Source organism: Coptis chinensis, chromosome 9 (genome assembly GCF_015680905.1).
Source record: "Coptis chinensis isolate HL-2020 chromosome 9, ASM1568090v1, whole genome shotgun sequence".
NCBI classification, from domain to species: Eukaryota; Viridiplantae; Streptophyta; class Magnoliopsida; order Ranunculales; family Ranunculaceae; genus Coptis; species Coptis chinensis.
In genome coordinates, this window is record NC_141464.1 from 24615809 (window position 1) to 24628369 (window position 12561).

The window sequence follows — 12561 nt, forward strand, 5'->3', positions numbered from 1 at the left end:
GGCGGCCTTCAGCGCTCGTGCAATTGCGCTGATGTCCGGTTAGAAGACGCTCCACCTACCTAAGGGCGGACTCGCTCATGCTCGATGAAGAGGGCGCTCACCTATGGTAGCCACCAGCCAAGCTCCATAATTGCGGCCCAAGCCCATTTTACTTCCCCTTTGTCTATGTACACCTATATAAAGGAAATAGATTAGGGTTTTGAAATACAACTTTGAGAGATTCATTTCTAGGGTATTGTGGGAGCTCTGTTGAGCTAGGGTTTGAGTGAGGCCTCTTCTTATTGATTCTTGATCTCTTGTAAACTCTCCAATCTTTGTTATAAAGGAAACTCGGCTCTTGTGTGTGGATGTAGGTAATATTTACCGAACCACCTAAATCTTTGTGTCTCTTTGCATATTTACTTCCATTATTATTGTTGCTATGAAGGGTGATGATAAGTTAGTGGTTTTGCTTTGTTGAGGTTGTTGTGATAACTACCAAAGTCTTGGGTGGGTGATTTCCTTGGTGTGAGCTCCAAGTTGAAATCATTTGGGATAGAAAGTAACTAGATTGAGGTGTGACTTTCTAGTGAAATCTCCCAACAAGTGGTATCAGAGCACGGTTTTGAATCATTGGAACAAGGTGTGTGAGGAAAGTTTCCACCTTTAGCATTTGAGGCTAGGTGTTTGAAGAAATTCCTCTGAGAGAGTCTCCACCGTTGTGTTGGTTCAAGTGGAAGTCATGACGACCGAAAAGGAAAGCTACAAGATAGAGAAGTTTGTCGGAACAAACTTCGCTATTGGAAAGATGCAAATTGAGGATGTTCTCTATCAAAAGGATTTGATGGAAACATTGATATGTGAGAAGCCCGATGAGATTCCACAAGATAAATGGGATTTGCAAGATAGAAAGGCCTTGGCCACAATCCGATTGAGTCTTTCGAAGTCGGTAGCCTTCAATATTAAGACTGAGAAGACGGCGAAGTCTCATGGAGGCACTTACTACGATGTATGAACAACCCTCGGCCGCGAAACAAAGTCTATTTGATCACCAAGCTATTTAGTATGAAAATGTTGGAGGGGACCTCCTTCAAGGATCACCTAAATGAATTCAACCAAACTAAGGACCAATTGGAGTCGGTTGAGATTACATTTAGTGATGAGGTGCTAACTTTGGCGATACTTGGACAATTGCCTCCAAGTTGGAATCGACTATGGCGCTATTAGTGGCTCTGCGGGAATGACCAAGTTGAAGTTTGAGCACGCTTGTTAGTATGGTACTAACCGAGAAAATCCGGAGACAGGATTGTCCGTCATCTTCGGATCAACTTCGAGGTTCGGCATTGAGCGAAAAGTAGGGAAGAAAGTCAAACGAGAGTCGTAGTAAGAAGAAGTGGAGGGGAGATCGAAATCTCAAGCCTCCCAATTGCAAAAGCATTGAACACAAACCTCGAGACATAAGTGAAGTGGTGTGCTATAATTGTGGTAGGCACGGCCACTATTGCCCCAATTGCCCGGCACCAAGAAACAACAACAACATAAATAAGAACAAGAAAAGAATCAAGAAGCTAATGTTGTTGAGATGGTAGATGGCGCTTTGATATGTTCGATGGAGCACAAGAAGGAGTCTTGGGTACTTGATTCCGTAGCATCTTTCCATGCTACCTCACATCGAGTTCCTTGAGAACTACACCGAAGGTGACCTTGGAACGGTCTTTCTCGGTGATGACCAACCTTGTGACATTGTAGGCAAGGGTGACGTGCATATCAAGATGAATGGCTCGTCATGGTTATTGAGGGACGTCAGACACGTTCCGGATTTGAGGAAGAATTTGATTTCTGTGGGGCAATTGGCAAGTGAAGGATTTGTTACAGTCTTTACTGGTGATACTTGGAAGGTCTCGAAGGGTTCATTGATTGTTGCAAATGGTAAGAAAGATGGTACTCTCTACATGACTGCACATGGTTGTGAGTCGATTGCCGTGGCACATGGCAAAGAGGATCCGAATGTTTGGCACCGCAGACTTGGTCACATGAGTGAGAAAGGAATGAAAATCCTTCACTCTTCTGGTAAACTCCCAAAGTTATTCTGATCGGTGAAATTGACTTCCGCGGAGAACTGCGTATTTGGAAAGCGTAAGCGGGTGAGTTTTTCGAGAATGGGTCGACTCAAAGCTAGAAGGCTTGAGTTGATACATCTGATGTGTCGGGGGCGCCTAATGTCTCTTCACTTGGCGGAAAGTCATATTTTGTGACTTTCATTTTATGACCATACTAGGAAGGTGTGGGTCTATTTCTTGAGACACAAGTCGGGAAGTATTTGAAGTGTTCAAGACTTGGAAGGCCATGGTTGAGAATGAGACAAGCTTGAAAGTAAAGAAGTTTGAGATCCGACAACGATTGGAGAGTATGAGGATTCGTGTTTAGAAGTATTGTCTCGACAATGGCATCAAGATGGAAAAAGACTTTGCGAGGGGACACCTCGCCAGAATGGGGTTGCAGAGCGGATGAATAGAACAACGACGAGAGAGAGCTAGGTGTATCGCATTACTAGCTAGCTTGCCAAGCGATTCACGGCAGAAAGTGTTAGCACAAAGCCAACTTACGATCAATAGAGGACCATCAGTGCCTTTGGATTTTAAGATTCCAGAGGAAGTGTGGAGCGGGAAGGATGTGAACCTTTCCCATTTGAAGGTGTTTGGTTGTGTGTCCTATGTCCACATTAGTGACCAAGCTAGAAGCAAGCTTGATGCTAAGTCACTAAAGTGCACCTTCATCGGCTATGGCGGTGATGATTTTGGGTATCGCTTTTAGGATGATCAAAATCGGAAAATCATTCGTAGTAGAGATGTTGTGTTTAATGAGAAGGTGATGTACAAGGACGAGATGAAGCACAAACCAAGGAATCGGGTACAAAGAGCGGCACAGGAGTATGTTGAGTTGGAAGACTTTGATGTAAGTCGTGGTATAGTGGGAGCCCCACAGTCAGAGGATGACAGTAGTAGTGACTCAGAGAATAATGAGGATACTACACCACCGAGTCCATCTCCACCTCGTGCCCCAAGGAAGACATCCAGGCCACATGTACCGAAGTTCGAGATATCCGCCTCCACCTATGTGAATTACTTGCTACTTCATCGATGGTGGCGAGCCTCAATGCTATGATGAAGCATTGGAGGTGAGTGATGCAAGCAAGTGGGAGCTTGCTATGCAAGATGAGATGAAGTCCCTCATCTCTTGTGGCACGTGGGGAGTTAGCCAAACTACCCATGGGCAAGAAGGCTCTACGAACAAATGGGTGTTTAGAGTCAAAGAGGAACATGATGGTTCCCGAGAGATACAAGGCAAGGCTAGTAGTCAAAGGTTTTCAGCAAAGCGGGCATTGACTTCACAGAGATATTCTCCCGGTGGTGAAACCGAATACTATTCGATCGGTGTTGAGTATTGTTGCAGTGAAGATTTATATCTTGAGCGGTTGGATGTTAAAACGCCTTCCTCCATGGTGACCTAGTTGAGGAAATTTATATCAAAGAACCGGAGGGTTTCATCAAGAAGGGTAAAAAGAATATGGTATGCGGGCTCGAGAAAGAGCTTGTATGGTTTGAAACAAGCCCCTAGGCAAGTGGTACGAAGTTTGATAACTTCATGCAAGGAAATGGCTACTATAAGTCAACGCCGACCATTGTTGCTACTTCAAGAGGTTCGACTCAGCTACATCATCCCGCTTGCTATATGTTGATGATATGTTAGTAGCGAGTTACGATATGTCGAAATTGGGAGATTGAAAGAGAAGTTAGCAAGTGAGTTCTCTATGAAGGATTTGGGTCTAAAACAGATTCTAGGGATGAGGATCGAAAGAGATAGGCGAAAGGTATTCGAGTTGTCTCGGTGAGTATATTGAGAAGGTATTGAAGAGGTTCGGTATGGGTAGTCTAAAACCGGTTTGCACACCTTTGGCGTTCACTTCAAGTTGTCCAAGGAACACTCTCCCAAGATCTGTTGAGGAAAGAAACTTCATGGCCAAGGTACCATACCCTCTGCCATTGGAAGTCTTATGTATGCCATGGTTTGCACACGTCCGGATATAGCCCAGCAAGATTAGGAGCCGTCGATGGATTTATGTCTAATCTGGCAAGCAACATTGGGAAGCCGTGAAGTGGATATTGAGATATCGAGGAGAGGTACTACTGAGAAATGCCTATGTTATGGAAGGGTGTTGTGAACCCGCAAGGGTATGTGGATGCCGATTTTGCGGGAGAAGTAGATCGCAGGAAAAGCACTCTTGGTTATGTTTTTACAATGGGGTGCTACTGCGATGAGTTGGATTTCTCGATTCTGAAGATTGTTGCTTTGTCTACCACAGAAGCAGAGTATGTGGCCGTTACAGAGGCAAGCAAAGAGATGATCTGGTTACAGGGATTGATGGAAGAGCTTGGGATGAAGCAAGAGAGAAGTGTGTTACACAGTGACAGTCAGAGTGCTATACATCTTGCCAAGAATTCCGCCTTTCATTCTAGGACCAAGCACATTGGTCTCCGGTATCATTTTATCCGATCTCTGTTGGAGGATGAGGTCTTGGCACTTGAGAAGATCCAAGGGAGTGAGAATCCGGCGGATATGTTGACCAAGGCCGTGCCTACTGAGAAGTTGAAGTTGTGTTCAACTTCGGTGGGTCTTCTTGCTTGAAGACCATGATGGATGAGCCGAGTGTTTCTTTAGTATATTGGATTTGGATTGAGTGGTTACAATTGAGATGTGATGTGCATGAAGAATCTCGAAGGTTCCAAGTGGGAGATTGTTGGGTTGTTGGAACCGTCGAGCTTTGCTCCGGTGTCCGTTCACCACTCTGCTTAACGAACGATGAAGAGGGCGCCGACCGCTGCCCGTCCATCCATCCGCGCCAAGGCGAAATCGTAACCGCTGCCGATGTCCGAAGAAGAAGCGGCACAAGGCCACCTAAGCGGACTCGCTCATGCTCGATGAAGAGGGCGCCAAGGCCACCTATGGGCGCCACGCAAGCTCCGAATTGCGGCCCAAGCCCATTTTACTTCCCTTTGTCTATGTACACCTATATAAAGGAAATAGATTAGGGTTTTGAAGTACAACTTTGAGAGATTCATTTCTAGGGTATTGTGGGAGCTCTGTTGAGCTAGGGTTTGAGTGAGGCCTCTTCTTATTGATTCTTGATCTCTTGTAAACTCTCCAATCTTTGTTATAAAGGAAACTCGGCTCTTGTGTGTGGATGTAGGTAATATTTACCGAACCACCTAAATCTTTGTGTCTCTTTGCATATTTACTTCCATTATTATTGTTGCTATGAAGGGTGATGATAAGTTAGTGGTTTTGCTTTGTTGAGGTTGTTGTGATAACTACCAAAGTCTTGGGTGGGTGATTTCCTTGGTGTGAGCTCCAAGTTGAAATCATTTGGGATAGAAAGTAACTAGATTGAGGTGTGACTTTCTAGTGAAATCTCCCAACAGCTTACTCATGGTTAAACCGGAGCTTCTTTTTCAACTCCCCTGAAGCAAAGGAACAATGACAACCCTAGAAAACTAGGGTTTTGAGGATGGCCGAAATATCTCAACTTGGGACTCCAATTGGTGCTTGGCCTTTTGAAGGAACCCGAATTAGGTAATATTTTCCAATTGGTGTTTAGTGCACATGGCATGTAGTATTAACTATGTCATTGACTACGTAGGTCCATTTGCATATCTATCTATTCATTTGCAACCCCAACAAATTAAACTCCACCCATGTGACAATAATACCACAACCAAAATATCTGTATGAGTTTATCGAGAATGTGTAGATAGACATAGCTAGAATGTGGATGAGTAGATCACATATAAATCTTGAAGTTTTCTTAACTTACAATTAATGTGTTCGAGTTAGAATTTGGGAAAATTACCTATGAGGGAAAATTACCTATGAGCTGAATGGTCTAACTTTTAGGACGAGTCAAATAATAATCAATAATTTTTATTACTAAAAACCAAATTAACTCACTAACCAATTAAGAGGTCTAGTTATATTAACGCAGTATAGTATTTTAATTTATTACATTTTTTTCTTAAGAATACCACTCCCTTTTCTGTTTTTGCCGTCATTAAGTTTTTTCATTTTTCAATAAGAAATTAGTTAGAATATCCCATTCATTTCCTCTTCATTTTTACATCAATAATTGATATAAGTAAACAACATGTTCAACAACTTTAAAATCAAAAAAGAAAATTTAGAGTTTGTGTAGAAATTTTAAAGTAATATTTTAATTGGAAGAAATACATTTAATTAGAGCGCTTATTGGTTTGATAAGATGAAGAAGAGAAAAGGTGAATGGTGAAGTTGAAGAAAATGATTGACTAAGAGAGAAAGAAGATAATGGACGTAGAGGTGAGAATGTTTGAGTGAATCACTTTTTGAATTCTTAGATTTGAAAAAGAATAACATTATTAGTTGTTACCGAAAAATAAAATAAAAGAAAAATAAAATTTTTTTTGGAGAAGAGTATTTCTGGAAAAAAGAAATAATTTACGCTCCTTGAGTTAGTTTTATCTGGCTCCTCCTAGTTAGTCTAGTTTTTTGTAACAAAAATTATAGATTACCATTTGACTCGTCCTAAAAGTTAGACCACTTAGTTTTTGGTCATAGAAATTTGAAAGTTCCATCCATAAGTAATTTTGCGTTTGAACTAAGTTACTATATTTCGGAATTCTGATAGCCCCAACAAAAACTGGAATTCCAGTAAATTTTGAAGTCGATCCGATTTCACAACTCATACTTTTCAATTCACAACTCATCAACGGAGAGTACGGACAAGACTCTTGGTGAATGATGTGTTAATAGACTAACTGCCCTCTGCCCCTCCAAGCAACTTAACTCCGAATGGGATGGGGACAAAACATATTTGGTCGTAAAGAGGTCCAAATACACATTTGTTTTTTCTAGTACGTCATGCATATATGATATTTGACTCTAAAACTACTAAGCAAGTAAACAGTCAAAACCCAATGTCAGCGCAATCAGTCCAGCTTAAGCATTATGACCACATGGCCACATTGCCCAACTGCAGAACCCTTACAATGTACTTGGATGAAGCTTGAATTCTGGTGTAGAAACACAAGGTATGGTGCGTAGGGGTGTGCATGGGTACTCAATTATCCGAAATTGAACCGGAACTGAAACCGTTTAGAACTGAATAGTAAATAACTGATGAGTATCCAAACTGAAATCGGAACTGATTATTATGATTTTGATATATAAAGTTTAATATTATATTATACTAAAAAAAAACAAATCAAAATATTATAATATATAGTTTTTGTTTGTTAGGTGTAAAAGTCTACTAGATATATGGTGTCTAAATTTTTTGTTTCAATCGTCTAAATTGGTGCCTCTTTTATGTAGGCTTCGAAGTGGCAATTTCTTGAGAGAACATCATTTATTCTAAGATAAGGTATGTTCATATTGATCTTTTACATAATTTTACTATTCTCGATTTTAATAATAGAGGTTGCTGGTTTATTTATTTATTTTTTGGATGTGAGTATGCAACTTAATTGTCTGCTACTTAGTAACTAAAATTATTTAGTTGAATATTTTCATCAAGTAGTGACTTTTATCTAGTGCCATGACCCATTTCCTTTATGATACTCAAAGAACTTGGATTTTAACTTCAACTTAAAATAATCTACTGGTGAATCCCTGATTTGATCGAGTTTTTGAAATTAAATAATGTATAGCCTTGAGTACTTGGATTAGTCAATTGTTGGGGGTTAATGATGTGGGTTTGGCCGTTTGAATGCATGCATTTTCTAGTACAAAATGGAGCTAATGTGAATATGTAGTCCATGGATAACTTTTCCTCTAAATGGTTTGTCTTTCTTCTTCATCAGGCAATTTGTATAAAGTGTCGTTGATGATAAGACCTAATGAAGAGAGTATATTGTTTAGAATTAGGCAGTTTAAGGGTGTTTGATTTTTTGAAATAATTCTAATGGGAAACCTTTAATTTTGTAGAAAATTTTAGATCAATCTTTCGATTTTGTAGAAACATTTCACAACTCTACAATTTTAATTGTGTGTTTTGTCAATTAGTGGGAGTGGAAGAGTTTGGGTGAGATTAGAGTGATTAAATTTGTTTAGTTCTTTAATTTGTTCGTTTCTTATTGCATGAGTTATGATCTTTGATATATATCATTTTCTTGTATGTATGAGTACTAATTTTTTCTAACGCATGTATACCCCTATACTAGACATGTTTCACTATAGCAAGTATACTATATTGAGCTATGAACTTGTGGGATTGACATGTAGAACCTAAAATGCCTTTTTTGTTTTGTTTTTATATTTTTTTTGTCGTAGTTGTTACTGTCAGTGAAGTAGAGGCTTTGTATGAACTTTTTAAGAAATTGAGAAGCTCGATAATCGATGATAGACTTATTCACAATGTCTGTCCTTCTAGCTTTTCTTGAGGTTCCCTGATTAGTCCAGGATTGATTGTTCATCACCTGTCCCATTCTCGTGATTAGGAAGAATTTCAGGTTGGCCTTATTCAGAAACAGCAACAAACGAAATCGCTTTGTAGATAGGGTATGTTGCTAGCTTATCTAATCTTCTTGTTTACTGCATATATGAGTGATATATGTTCTTGTGGAGCTATGCCTCAATTAACTTTTGTCTATATGGCTAACTTGTCCTGGATTAAATTGTGTATGATTAAATAGTTTTACTTCTTGAACACACTAGTGATTTCTGAATTTATTTTTCGAAGTTAGGCCACTTCGAATCCGTTTTCTACTTTAGTCAAGTACTATACAAGTAGAAGGCAAGTAGTAAGTACCGCTTCACGGTCTTTATTAATTAGGGCATCTCCAATGGTGGGGGGTGTAAACCGTATAGAGTGGAAATTTTACACTCCAAATGTCAAAAAACTCTTTTCAATAGGAGTGTTATACCGTAGGTAATAGAATATTAGTTGATAGAGAGGGTGGGGAATTTCTCTCTCGCTATCAGCTAATAAAAAGCTCGGGCGACACTCGAACAGACTTCTGAGTAAAAAAAAAATTCGGACGTCACTTGGAGTGTCGTCCATATCTATTTTTAAAGTCACAATTTGAAAATTTTAAACTCGGACGACACTTGAAGTGACGTCCCACTTTAAAGTGGGACGTCACTTCAAGTGTGTCATCCGAGTTTAAAATTGAACTTTTTTACACTTCTCCATTGGAAACAATAGAAAGTGGATATTTATGGACTCTACAATAATTTACAATTGGAGTTGTAAAATCCTAATGACACCTAGAAAATACCTATGTGGAGGTGTAATTTTACACCCCCATGGAGATGCCCTTACAAAGTTGTATATATTAGTTTCTTTCTAACAAGGTATGTTTCCTTGATTTTCAGGTAGCGTATATAATACCAATATTTAGTTAAGTGTTCAATAGCATCTGTAAACGTCTTTGAAAGAGTTGGACCTGTCATCCACTTAATGCAGTTGTCATGGCGCCTGGTCTTCCACATGAGGTTAGTTTTACCTTGTAATTGGACCCACTTCTCCACCAAGATAGTTTTACAATTAATTGTTTTGAGTTTCTAAAGTTTCTCTTTTTATAACCTAGGTTTTGACTAGCTAGGGTTTCTAGTGCTTCTAGTGTTAATTGGTTTAACAGTACTAGAACTCATCTAAGGTGCTTGAAGTTGTCTTTCGCTTTTTATTATACCGATTTCATTTATATTTTGTCTATTGTTCTAGCTAGGGTTTGGACACTTGTTTATCCACAAGAAATTGCTGGGTCTGCAAAGAAAAGTTAATGAGGTACTCATTCTGACTTTTTGGTAGGAAGGGCCAACAAAATTCACTGGATGGAATTCAAAGGCTTGCATTCGCGTGACTTAAGATATGAAGATATAGTATTGTCGAGATCTAGTACTGATGGTTTTGTTCCCTGCTACGGATACTACAATTTTCAAGTTTGATGCACCATATGATTTGCTTCAGACCTTCCTAATACAAGGTTGGAAATGGCTAAGCACTTTGCCGGAAGGTGTAGCCTCCACATATATATTTGTTTGTTTATTTGATTTTCATGGTACGTGTTTGTATAAAAATTATACGTGCATGCAGTGGCGTTTAACATTAACTTGTATGCATGGATGATTAACTTTTATATACCTAGCATGCTTGTTTTTGGGATCTTGGTTAATTCAATCCTTGACTTTGCAAGCTTTCTTTTATATATCTTTTGGGATGATTAATGAGGTGTAGGATGGTTATGGTGATTGGTGGTTATTTGTAGGTGTAAGACTTTTGCTAGGTGATTGGTAGTTATTTGTGGATTGCATGTGAAAAGATCTAAGAATTAAAATATCAAATATTATTGTTTTTTTTTAAAAACAACACTGCCACGGTTTATAACTGTAGCAAAAACAACAGATCCCACGGATCAAAACCATAGGAACAACTGACCTTTTCCCACATACCAAAATCATAGGGAAAAGTGGCCACGGATTATCCAACGGTTTCTGCCGTGGCCATACCGACGGCAATAGCTGACGCAAAGACTGTTGCTGTTGGTAGGCTTTACCCACGGTCATGACTGTGGGTAGACCATTTCCGACGCATAAAAAGCCCATGGTCCTGCGACGGTCCAAAACCACGGTAAAAGACAAAAACCGTGGGAAAAGGTCTTGTCTTTTCCCACTATTTTGGACTGGTAAAACCTGTTTTCTTGTAGTGCAGCATAATAGTTAATGTGTGTTATTAAATGTATGTTTTATAATATTACGTTAAATACGTGTATTATAAATCTTAATAATAATGTCAACGTCCACACGTATACTATGAATTAATTAGCTAATATAATATATATATATATTATAATAAAACAAAATAGGTAGACAAAGAGTGGTCGGGATCGCATGGGGATCTGAGTTAGATGGGAATAGGTGTACGTACGCTCTAAATCATTTTGAAACATCTCTGAGTAGTCTTTTAAAGCACATTAATATCTAAAAATGACAATTAAAGTTTGAATAAAGGCATAAACTAATTCTTATTTATTGAGTTTAATTTCTAAATTACTCCTAATGAGCTTTAGACGTGGGCTTCCATAAAATAAATGACAAATTGACCATTTTAAACATAATGCCTCTTTAAAGATTTGGGATAACCATCAATTCTTCTAATTTAAGAGCATTAACGCCTACCCCTTTCTTCCTCTCCCTTAACCCCCCTTCCTAACCGTTACTCCAATAACATAAACTCCATTAATAATCTCCATTAACCAAAAAATTCCAAAAAAAAACCCTCTATTATATCTCCTAATTCCTTCTATCACTATATCTCTCACACATATAATTCTTTGGTGCAATACTTTTACACATATCTCAGGTTCTATCTGCACCATTTTTGTTAATTTTTGTTTAGTTTTTTAATTTTGTTTTACTCTTCCCAAATCATTCCAAACCTTCTAACTTCATCTTAAACTCCACTCTTTCTCATTATTGGTACCATGAAGTACCAACTATAATCCCCTGTTTTCTTTTTCTTTTTCTTAAGTCACATGTGCAAATTTTTGTGTATTTTCTTTATTGCCTTTATAGCAAATTTAGTTTTCCTAGAATTCCTGCTTTACTGACATCTGTTATTAGTGTTTGTTCAAAGGTTTTGACAAAATCCTCTTCAATCATCATCGGTGAATGACAACAATTAATCATGCAACTATTCTCCCTATTAAATCTAGCAACTTCTCGATTAGGTATTTTTTTTAGATTTTTTTTGTCCATGTTGTTAGTCTATTTTTATGTTAAGTGAACAATAGCATTTACGAAGATGTTCATTCAGTGCTACCAGGTGTTTGTAAAAAGTTCAAAATTTTATCAAACTAATTTGGTTGACTACTAGAATTGCCCACTTGAAATGCCTTATTTTTGTAATTGATCGAGCAAGAAAAGAGACCAGTGAATTTTTTTCAACAATCTTGATTTCCTATTAAGAAGGGTTGCTCACCATTATTTTTATATAAGAAAAGGGCATTCAACTTATTACATCTCTAGAGTAAGCAATACTTTTTTAATAATTATTTGTTGCGGATTTCTTATGTTTTTCCTCTTGCCTTTGAGGTCATTGTGCAAATTTTATGCATTCTGCCATACACACATCCGATACAAAAACATTTACTCGTGTTAATATGTGTTTGGCACAAAGTTCGCACTTATAAGCAATTTGCTAACAATGTTCCTTTAGGGGTAACACCGAAATAATAGAATTGTGGACCGTAGTTCTTAAGAAATAAATTTGAAATTCCTATGACAAGCTTATGGATTGATTATTTCCCTCGCTTTTGTCTCTAGGAGTTACCGCCCATACCTTTTAGGGTGATTTAGCAATTTGAATGACACTTAAACTGAATAAGAGAGACTTTAATTGAGTTAGAGACATCACAGACTTAAACTTCGCAGCTATAGAAGTTTAACAGTAGAAATTGGAATTCAGCATTGCGTAATAATTTTTGGGTGCGTGTGTTCTAATGATTTTTTTCCGTTTCAACACCACAAATATTGCCTCTGCAAGTTAAGTGT

The 12561-nt window shown here is 38.3% G+C and overlaps 1 long non-coding RNA gene across 1 annotated transcript; it reads left to right on the forward strand.

Annotated features, from left to right (window-relative positions):
• The first annotated feature begins 8440 nt into the window (after positions 1–8440).
• LOC147475301 (uncharacterized) lies at positions 8441–10213 on the forward strand. Its single transcript, XR_015207876.1, has 3 exons — positions 8441–8568; positions 9385–9504; positions 9734–10213. It is a non-coding gene; the product is annotated as an uncharacterized LOC147475301 (long non-coding RNA).
• Positions 10214–12561: the final 2348 nt, after the last annotated feature.